Here is an 8,081-nt window from a genome sequence, read left to right as displayed (position 1 = left end):
TTAGCAGAACAGAATAGTGTGGTTTCGAAATGATACCATATAAGGTATTATCCATACACTTGAATGTTTTACTCTGAAAGGAACCGCAGTAGAGAGAGGTAGTGAGGCCCACGTTCTGGTGACACACAGAAATTAGATTATCTTTCTCAAAAGAGATAGTTACCATGGAGATTTGTTGTAAATAATTTCAAACTACTAAGACTTATAGACATAAGAATGTAGACTCAATCAATATTGAATAGCTTTGCTGTTATATACTTATAGTCGGTGACAAAATCTAAATGAACAACACAAGAAAGCACAAAGTATTTAAAGATAACTTTCATCAAATGTTTTGGTATATTATATGCCTTCTACTTGTGAACCCAAAATATCATCACTCTACACAGACATACATACATTTTAGCTCAGTAATGTAGGCCATTGGCCCTAATACAAACAAAATGCGAAGATAAATAATACATACACACTGGATGTAGGATAACGATTGAAATACAAGGTAAATTAATTGAAATAGTGGGTTTACTTCTTAGTTTAAATACAGCGAAGAGGAACGTATTTAATGTATTTAGATAATTTATGTAGTTACAGGTAATTAAACGCTTAACGGTTTCAATTGTTGAAGGGTGGGTCTGATGGGTCATGAAACAATTATTTCATATTTTAGAATATTTACCACAGACAAGTATGACATGGATCTTGTCTTCAAAACAGTAGTCCACAGCCCAGAGGATAGAGCATTGGTCTGGAGAGCAGAAGGTCAGTGTTTCTTATTATTAAAGGACCGCCTCCGTGGTGTAGTGGTTAGAGCGTCCGCCCGGAGAGCGGAAGGTCGCGGGGTCGATCCCCGACCGCGTCATACCAAAAGATGTTAAAATATGGTACTTGTTGGTCCCTGCCTGGCGCTTGGCATTAATGGGTACAACAAGGACTGGTCGGCTCGGAGTCAGTATAATGTGTCTGAGTGGGGTATTCATGCTTCACTGCGGCATGGTATCTCAGTGGGCTAGCACTATAAAACCAGCTTAAGTCTGGGCTAGTACAAGCAGCCGCACATACACATACACACGCATGCACGTCGTCATATGAGCGAAATATTCTCAAGCACGACGTTAAACCCAATTTCACCTCACCTTAATATTAAACATATTTTTCACAAAATATTATTGGTCTTACATATGTAATCTTTCTTCAATCCCCATGAATGTCATGCCAAGAGGCATTAAAAGACAGTACTTGTTATTACCCTGTCTGATACTTGGCATTAATTGGATACAGAGAGTGAGTTTAGTTTTATACCATACACAGCAATATCCCTGTTATAACAATAATGAGTATTTATAAAGCGCGCTGTAACCATCCACAAGGTTATATGGCAGCGGTCTGTAAATATTCGAGTCTGGACCAACATAATCCAGTGACCAACATCATGAGCATCGATCTACACAATTGGGATACGATGACATGTGTCAACCAAGTCAACGAGTCTGACCACAGATCCCGTTAGTCGCCTCTGACAACAAGGATGGGTTACTGAAGACCAGTTCTAACTGGATGCAACAAGGTCTGGACAACATGGAGCTGGAATCTTTTGAATGGCTCATGCTACTGGTTGGGCAGGACATACTTACACTTCTCACAAACACCTTGTGTCAGCACTGATTTTCAGCTATTTGTCCTTTACACCAAATGGAATTTGTTTCTGATTATTGTCAAGAACGGGTGTTGTTATCACTGAATGAGTGAGTAAATTTAGTTTTACACCTCTTTTAGCAATATTTCAGCAATTACATGGCAAGGTACACCAAAAATGGACTTAACACATTGTGGCCATGTGGGAACCTGGGTCTTCGGTGTGATGAGCGAACGCTTTAACCACTAGGCTACCCCGCTGACCCTCTTTTGCACTAACGTTCTGTAATATATGCTGAGTGGGGTACTCCTATTACAGTATGGTATTTCAGTAGATTCACTGAGCACCTCACTAATTAGGGGGATAATCTTAAAGAGACATTTTACCATATCCTTGACATATCTTAACAATGGTATATAGTTTTTATCACCTATATCAGACTATTTACAATGCCTCAAATTGTGCAAAACTAATGATAATTCAGAAACCCAGAAAGTTTGCTTTGAAAGCATGATGTTTCAAATGTTAACTTGTTGTCAAATCTTTAAGTAACCAGATCATTTATACATTAGTCTGGAGTGAAAAACAGAATGTTTGTCTACAACTAAATACCATCTCTTCAGTGTCATTGCAATTATAATAAGTGAGGACACATTGGTTAACTCCAAAGGTTAAGTTAAGCTGATGATCTGAATTAAAGGAACACTGATATTTGTCTGTAAAAAAGGTATGTCACTGCATATGTTCAAATTTTGTTTTTACATCAATACATTGTATATCTGCCTAGCACATATGGCCACTGGAAGTGGGAAGCACATATACTTAGTAAGTAACAGGAAGACGTAAAGGGAAAACACTGCAAGGTTGAATATACATGCAAATGCTACACAATAGGCAAGATGTCCTGCTACAAGATAAAGCCTTACTTTAAGCTCTCTGGTCCCCCAAAATCATGAGCACTCTATATTGCCATTTCTATCATGGTAAAATTAGAGTGAGTGAGTGAGTGAGTGAGTTTAGTTTTACGCCACACTCAGCAATATTCCAGCTATATGGCGGCTGTCTGGACCAGTCAATCCAGTGATCAACAGTATTGGGAACCAATGACATGTGTCAACCAAGTCAATGCTAATAATGATACCAATGACAATAATGCGAACAATTATGGCAATGATGATGACAATGATGACAATAACAATGATGATGACAATAATGACAATGCCAAAGACAATGAGGAAAAGGACACACAATGACATCTGGAGACACTGGTACAGCAATACAACATAATCTTGCATGTCCGTAAGGACAAAGTAGTCAAAAACAAATGTGAACAATTTGCAAATGACACAGAAACATGCCATTATTGTGACCAGTGACTTTAACAGCAAGGATGCACATGTAACACCACAAGGGACTGACAATCAATAATTCCAAATGAGATGATGACCTAATTACCCAAATTCATTTTCAATATTAAAACTGAAAACCCAGAAACATTTAAATCATTGAATTAATAATGACGAATGAAATGTGTGAATGCCATCAGGTTCAACAGTGTTCTGTTCCACATCAAATCTATTTAACCTTTCACCACTAAACTAAGCACAACATAACCAACCAATTCTTTAATTTGAATATAAATTTAGTTAATCTGTCATGGGTGTTCTCTAACCACTCTCCTACCCAGAGTTCCATGCGGCCAGCCAGCACAGTACCTCTGCCACAGGCCAGAAAGATGTGACCGTCCATTCAATATAATGTACATATTTCTGAACTCTTTTATTTTTGATGAGTCTATGCATCTAATTAAACATCTTTGATAGAATGGTTTAGTTTCACTGAGAAAATATCCTAAAAAGTGTAACACTACTTTGATTTGCATAGCGATCCTTTGTTTACATAGGTTGTATGGTTCCACGTGCTGTCATCAAAGCCGACGGAGAGCAAACTATGCAGCCAGTATGATATCTAAATATGTACTGTCATAAACCTTACTGCCGTAGAATATATATGTAAAACATTTTGAAGAGCTCGCACAAAGCTTGCTTAAGGCCAGTGTCTTCTTATGAATATGCGTGTTTGTTTACAAACAAGAGAAAAGTCTGGTCACATGATATGCAAATAAGCCTGTGGCAGTGATGTTATGCTAAGTCATCACTGCTCCAGAGTGTGTTCTCTAACTTCATTGGAGTAGTATACATAAACACATGCAGTAGTATATATAATGTTATTTAGAATCAAGCCTATGTCTCTCTTGAGTAACCCGTGAAGGTCCGGGTTAGAATGAACCTTCAGTAACCCATGCTTGTCGTAAGAGGCGACTAACGGGATCGGGTGGTCAGGCTTGCTGGCTTGGTTGACACATGTTATCGGTTCCCATTTGCGCAAATCGATGCTCATGCTGTTGATCACTGGATTGTCTGGTCCAGACTCGATTATTTACAGACCGCCGCCATATAGCTGGGATATTGCTGAGTGCGATGTAAAACTAAACTCACTCACTCACTCACTCACTCTCGAGTATGGGTTCACTCACGTCTGTGTCATAAGGGGAGGTGGTGTAGCCTAGTGGTTAAAGTGTTTGCTCATCACGCCGAAGACCCGGGTACGATTCCCCACATGGGTACAATGTTTGAAGCCCATTTATGGTGTCCCCCGCCATAATATTGCTGGAATATTGTGAAAAAGTGAAAAAGCGGTGAAAACGAAACTCACTAACTCACTCTTGCTGAAAATCAATAAATCAAGCATTATCCTGAAATATGACACCAGTGAAGATCTGGGTTCAAACTGGTCCTCCGCAACCCATGTTTATGACAATGGTGTTTATCACAATCAAGTGGTCTTACTTGCTATCTGTTTTGATACATGCGATGATAATTTCATTTCAAAACACTGATGCTCACAGTATCAATCACTGGATCATCTGGTCCAAACTCGATCATTTACAGACCACTGTTGCAGAGTTTGAAAATTGTTGAGTTGAGCATTAAACAAGACTGACATGATTTGAATTATCATTTTTATCTTTATTCGTATGATTTGTGCATGTTGTTATTTCCCCAATATCACTGCCAGCAGACTTAACACCAAAGTAATGTAAGGGTGTTCAGAACCTGGAGCATTTATTAATAAAAGAATTACCCCCCATTTCCAAATCATCCACTCTATGATCCAGCAGCCTTAACACATACCATTCTTAGTTCCAGCAACCCATGAAAGCCCTGTTATAATTTCCCTAAAACAACACTGTTGATGGTACCTTAGTCTGTCTCACAGTCCCTGAACCACATTATTTCCCCAATGCTTAGCCCTCCCTGCAATGCTAAAGTCCTAAATGAAGCAAGTCTAGATTTCCTCAGGTTCCTGAATCTCTGATCTCACTGGGGCTTCTTTTCAATTTAAATGGGTTTATTTGCTACTATCAAAATATATATATTCAGGGACTAAACGTTAGTCTAATGGTACCTTTACACTTTGGGTGGCAAAATTATTTTATTAAACCTTATACATATCTTTATTTCCAGGACTAGTAGACTGTTAGTGCTGATGCGTAGGTAGCGAGGCAACTGCAATAGATCACAGAGTCCTCTGCACTGATCTACAGTGTAGGCTAAGTGTTAGAAATGATCCATGCAATTAACATGGGGTGACATTGATGGATATCAGCAATGCTATGGCAGTGGGGGAGGTGATAACATCAGCAGCAGGTGCTTGTGAGAAAGCAACATCATGCTGTTCCAGTGTCCCCCCTGAAGGAGCATGCATTGATATACAGATAAGCTATGTTTACAAGAGAAACAACACAAGCAGTTGTTATTGACAAGTTCAGGAACAAAAACAATAGAAAGTATTTGTACTTTTGGTGGGGAATTGCAACTATTCCTGGATATTAATACTTCAGTTTACTGAGAGAGTTTGTGTTCTATCTTAAATTCTATGTGTTGAAACAAAACTACTTACTGGAAAATACATGGAGTTTATGCACTTGTAACATGTAAAAACATTTCTTCTTCCAGCAAAAACATGTACACTGAATACATGACAAATAATCACTCATTTTTCAAAGTGCAACATACATACGTAATATCATAACCACACAGTGATGGTATTTCAAATAGTCAGAGACGTTCATGCATTGTGAATACTAGCTCCACTCTAATTTGGTCTCTTATGATAACTGAGCTTGTAGTAAGTTAAGTCACTAACAGGTTCACCTGGTCGGGCTCGCTGATTTGGTTGACACATGTCATTGTATCTCAATTGTGTAGATCGATGCTCATACTGTTCATCACTGGATTGTCTGGTCCAGACTCCATTAGTTATTGACTGCCGACGAAGCTGGAATGTTGCTGAATATGGCATTAAACAAAGACAAAAACAACAAAAACAATTTTACTGGATACATTTTATCACAGAAGTTATCTACTAGCTAGATCTCATCCTGCTTACAACTTATCCTAAACATGACAACTTCAGGAAAATAATATGCATCATGTCATTCATACTTTCCACTATAAGTTAAGTACTACTGCAGAAAACATTCTATTATAGAAGAAATTAAAATGAAAATGACAAAATATTTCTCTCTCTCTCTCTCTCTCTCTCTCTCTCTCTCTCTCTCTCTCTCTCTCTCTCTCTCTCTCTCTCTCTCTCTCTCTCTCTCTCTCTCTCTCTCTCTCTCTCTCTCTCTCTCTCTCTCTCTCTCTCTCTCTCTCTCTCTCTCTCTCTCTCTCTCTCTCTCAGTATTGCACTATGATGAATATCAGAAAAAATGTCATAGGTTGATTTTGAACAATGAACATTTTTATTGCTTACAATCCTAAACATGGAGAACAATACAATAGGCATTGTTGATGCCCTTATTATTATGTTTTTTCATTATTACAGACAGCTACAGTTTGAGTGCGTAGTATTTCCAAAAGTACATGTCTTTCTGTATTCAGTACATTGAAGTAGGTAGTGTTTCTCATCATCAAACATTTATAGGACGACACGATACAAATGTACTGAAAAGACACAAGTAATCACAGAAACCATCTGTCTTCATTCTATCCCACAACCATCCATGAAATAGTCAAACATTACAGAACTCTCTCAAGCATCACCTGGCAACCTCTGCCAACATATACCGAGCCACCTGTACCAGAGGAAGCTGGGAGGCTTGACGCTGGAGGCTCGGAAGTAGGCCCATGTGTTAATGGTGGGTTGAGTTTCAACACTCTGTGCCAATATGCTGGTTGTGTTCTTGTAGAGAACACTGTGTTCCACAACTAACAACATGCATGCCAGCCAATTAGAAGTAACAAGTTATCATGTTATGAGTGCTGAAAGGCAGGCCTGTGTACATAACACGCACATTGCTGTGTCAATATCAGTGATACTACGCTGTATGTACAGAGTAGATGTCTGTCAATCATATTTTACAACAAGCAACACCTTTAGTGCCTGTATCACCTAGCTGAGTGGAAAGAATGTACAAGTCTAACATTTCCTTACACTGACATACACCCATGGTAGATATATACTTGTATCACCTAGCTGAGTGTTTATGTATGTCATCAACACTGGCTTCAAGTGTATCTTAATGCTAACATACATCCATGGTAGATATATGCTTGTATCACCTAGCTGAGTGTTTATGTATGTCATCAACACTGGCTTCAAGTGTATCTTAATGCTGACATACACCCATGGTAGATATATACTTGTATCACCTAGCTGAGTGTTTATGTATGTCATCAACACTGGCTTCAAGTGTATCTTAACACTGACGTACATCCATGGTAGATATATACTTGTATCACCTAGCTGAGTGTTTATGTATGTCATCAACACTGGCTTCAAGTGTATCTTAATGCTGACATACACCCATGGTAGATATATACTTGTATCACCTAGCTGAGTGGAAAGAATGTACAAGTCTAACATTTCCTTACACTGACATACACCCATGGTAGATATATACTTGTATCACCTAGCTGAGTGTTTATGTATGTCATCAACACTGGCTTCAAGTGTATCTTAATGCTAACATACATCCATGGTAGATATATGCTTGTATCACCTAGCTGAGTGTTTATGTATGTCATCAACACTGGCTTCAAGTGTATCTTAATGCTGACATACACCCATGGTAGATATATACTTGTATCACCTAGCTGAGTGTTTATGTATGTCATCAACACTGGCTTCAAGTGTATCTTAACACTGACGTACATCCATGGTAGATATATACTTGTATCACCTAGCTGAGTGTTTATGTATGTCATCAACACTGGCTTCAAGTGTATCTTAATGCTAACATACATCCATGGTAGATATATGCTTGTATCACCTAGCTGAGTGTTTATGTATGTCATCAACACTGGCTTCAAGTGTATCTTAATGCTGACATACATCCATGGTAGATATATACTTGTATCACCTAGCTGAGTGTTTATGTATG

Source organism: Haliotis rubra, unplaced genomic scaffold, assembly GCF_003918875.1.
Source record: "Haliotis rubra isolate DU_JTF1 unplaced genomic scaffold, ASM391887v1 Scf148, whole genome shotgun sequence".
NCBI classification, from domain to species: Eukaryota; Metazoa; Mollusca; class Gastropoda; order Lepetellida; family Haliotidae; genus Haliotis; species Haliotis rubra.
This window is presented reverse-complemented; position numbering follows the sequence as displayed.